Below are 3,690 nucleotides of genomic sequence, written 5' to 3'. Positions count from 1 at the left end.
AAAACTTTGAAGCATGTTTTTGTAAATGCTCACGCCGCTCTTCATTAAAGGGTTGAAGCTCTTTTTGTCCTGGTATGGTATCAATTTCTTTATCACCTCCACCTTCAATTGTATCATCTTCTTTTGATACCCCCTCTATTGTCAATATTGGTTCTTGCAAGCCAGCCCATTGTCGAATTTCATGATTACTGTAAGCATACGTGCAACATATACTTTCAACCTTTGCCAACTCCTCATAAGTCTCAACAACTGAAACAACACGCCTCTTACAAGAAAGAGACTCTATTGGAGCAAGCCCCTCAGAGAACAAGTCCAATACATACTCATCTTCTCGACAGAAACCCGTGATCATGTCTTTCATGATACTTGAACGTTTTCTTTTCAAGGATAATTCAATGTCAAATTCATCATCATCCTCCTCGTCATCATCATCCTCATCACTTGATTCTTCTGCACCACTTGATTTTTCATATTTTTCATCTGCAACATATATTGATGGCTTACATTGTGCATTGGTATAGCGCTCAATATCGTTGAAATGCTTTTCCTTGCTTACCAGTACACAGGCAATTAAGCCATCCATAGATCCAGTGACAAATATATCTGTAGTTTCAAAATTAAGGCAACCGAAGTGTATTTTATATTGCCCGCATGTCTTATTTAATGCATTCTTCAAACATGATACATGATCCATGGTCAAGAACACCACAAGAAGGAATTGCACTGGGGGAGAAGCAATTGTCATCAAGCTTTTCAACAAACACTCAAAGTGATCCTCATTCCAATTTCTACTTCTACTTGGTCCATACATTACATCCAAAAAGGCAGCCCCTATTGCCATTGGCTCTTGGTACACATTATGTTTAAATTCCATTCCCTCCATGTTTGAACCGACTGTGTAGAACCTCCAAGGCCGGGTGGAATTCGGTCCATGACTTGCACCTTCACTTTGTCCCATAATCCACCTTAGATACCCCTTTGCAGCATCAGGCAATGGTGGAGTTTCCTTGCCCTGTTGAAGCTTCACTTTTAACCATGAGTCAGAGCAACCACGAATCCGATGATACAATTCTGGAGTAATTTTAAAATGTAATCTGCACTCATCCCAATTTTTTAACATTAAAGAAGGCCGTTCTGCCGATATAAACATATAAAGTTCTTCTTGTAGTGCAGCATCTCTCTTGATTTGCATAGCTCGTCCTTCAATATCAAGAATCATGGCATCAGTCTTTGTTTTAGCTATGACTACTCTACCTTCCTTAATGTCATTTTGAATTTGACCAATTTGATTATCACTCAATCCACGCAAGCATCTAAACATTGAGACTGTGGGTTGCCTATGGCATTTTCCATCTTGTGAATATTTGCCTGCAATGTAATCCTCAAGGATGGAGATCCAACCATCATAAATGGCATCGCTTGTGATTATCATATGTACATCCTTCGTGGCAAAGCTATTGCCCAATGTTACCTTGCCAGTGTCAATGAAAGCCTGCAAAATATATGCATCCATTAGAATGCAATAATTAAGAAAACCGACTTGTAAAAAATGATTCATAATTAAAATCTGTACTTACATCCCAATTCTCACGATCTGGATGTCCTTTTGCAAGCCCTTGTTGTGCTTTCTTGGGTCTGTTAAAGAGAATCCATTGTCCCCTCACCTGCTTAAGTATATCAATGTATGGAGATTGTCTCAAGATATTTTGAGACTCCAGGTTTGCCATCTTTGATATCTCCACACAAAAGCATGCGGGACAATTCACTACAATCCTCGCTTGGCGGGTGCGGTAGTAGTTCTTTCTTTGGGCCGTGCTATTATCATCATTAGATGTGAATATTTTAGCAGCATATATTGAATGTTGTCCAGATAGTATCCAGTAGTGGCACTTGGTTAAATCCTTTTTATCTACCCTTTCCAGGGGCTGCTTTGTTTCAGGATTGAAAGGCATTAAATCCGCTACAGCAGCAGGAGGCCTAGAGTTATAACCGAAGTCTGCAGCAAGCTTCTCCACATGCTCTTTGTTCAACCCTCTATATACATAGATTGGAGGAGCTTTTTGACATCTTGCAACTGGAATTGAAAATATTGCATGCAACCCGAATGGGTAGTATTTTTCATATTCCACCAAGCCTGATGGTTTCTTTTGCCCTTTTTTTCCTATGACCTTTCCACTTGGCTCCAATTCACTACCACTGCTTCTTTCCACAACTGCTACCATACCCTCTGGAGGTGTTCCTTCTTGTGGTACATCAACTATAGTTAGCTTTCCTTTCTTTGCCCCTTCTCTGCTACCACCTGGTGCTTGAACCATAGTCGATTTACCTTTCTTTGTTCCTTCCCCACTATCTTCCCCACTCTTACGCTTCTTTAATGTTGCTGAAACTTTCTGATATGATTCAATGATTGTTGTCACTGCGTGAATTTCATTTCCATCAATTGATTCAACACTTATCCAGCCTCTTGAGTGCATGTTGTCATCTACATCAGACTTCATACGAGATTCTTCATAATCACTGGGATCCAAGAGAAACTTCTTATTTTGATTTATAATGATCAACAATCCAATATCTCCCTCTTTTCCAACCACATCTTCAGTGATTTGATGTACCGATCCAACACAAGTGTATGCACTTTTATTAGGTAACAAAACAAATAAGTGAACTCGTGTCAACTGTGCTCCCTCAATACTATATATGTCAAAGTACCAAGGTATGCTTTTTTCTGCAAATCCACTTACAACTTTCTCAACCTTCTTCACATTTGTGTCTTTCCTGTAAAAGACCCAAGCAATATACAAACTATCATCTTTATAATCTTTAATGTTAGACAAAACACATTATCGATAAACATATCTGAAATAGAATCTAGAATTAACACTAGACATAGTAGTAGATTTGAGAAAGTACTAGATTCTAGGGAGATTTGGCCGCACTAGGGAGATTTGGCTGTGCGGCCAAATCTTATGGGCTTCTTTTAAAGCACTGGAAGGGGAGGTTTGGATGTGTGGCCAAATCATATGGGCTTCTTTCAAAGCACCAAAGTTTGGGGAGATTTGGCCTTGTGGCCAGATCTTGTGGGCTTCTTTCAAAGCACTAGGGTCTGGAGAGATTTGACTGTGCAACCAAATCTTGCTAGCTTCTTTCAAATCAGTAAAATCTTTCTAGCTTCTTTTAAATCTCTTGGGTTTAGGGAGATTTGGCCGTGCGGCCAAATCTTGCTAACTTCTTTCTAATCACGAGGGTCTATGGAGATTTGGCCATGCGGCTAAATCTTTTCAAAGCACGAGGGTTTAGGGAGATTTGTATGCAATCAAATCTTGGTAGCTTCTTTCTAATCACAAGGGTCTATGGAGATTTGGCCGTGCAGCCAAATCTTTTTAATGCACCAGGTTTAGGGAGATTTGGCCGTGCGGCCAAATCTTGCTAGCTTCTTTCTGATCACGAGGGTCTATGGAGATTTGGCCGTGCGGCTAAATCTTTTCAAAGCACGAGGGTTTGGGGAGATTTGTGTGCAGTCAAATCTTGGTAGCTTCTTTCTAATCACAAGGCTCTATGGAGATTTGGCCGTGCGGCCAAATCTTTTCAAAGCACCAGGTTTAGGAAGATTTGGCTGTGTGGCCAAATCTTGCTAGCTTCTTTCTAATCACGAGGGTCTATGGAGATTTGGCCATACTACCAAAGCTTTTC

Source organism: Dipteris shenzhenensis, chromosome 9 (genome assembly GCF_047967505.1).
Source record: "Dipteris shenzhenensis isolate YYH24624 ecotype China chromosome 9, Dip_SZ_1.0, whole genome shotgun sequence".
NCBI lineage: Eukaryota > Viridiplantae > Streptophyta > Polypodiopsida > Gleicheniales > Dipteridaceae > Dipteris > Dipteris shenzhenensis.
This window is presented reverse-complemented; position numbering follows the sequence as displayed.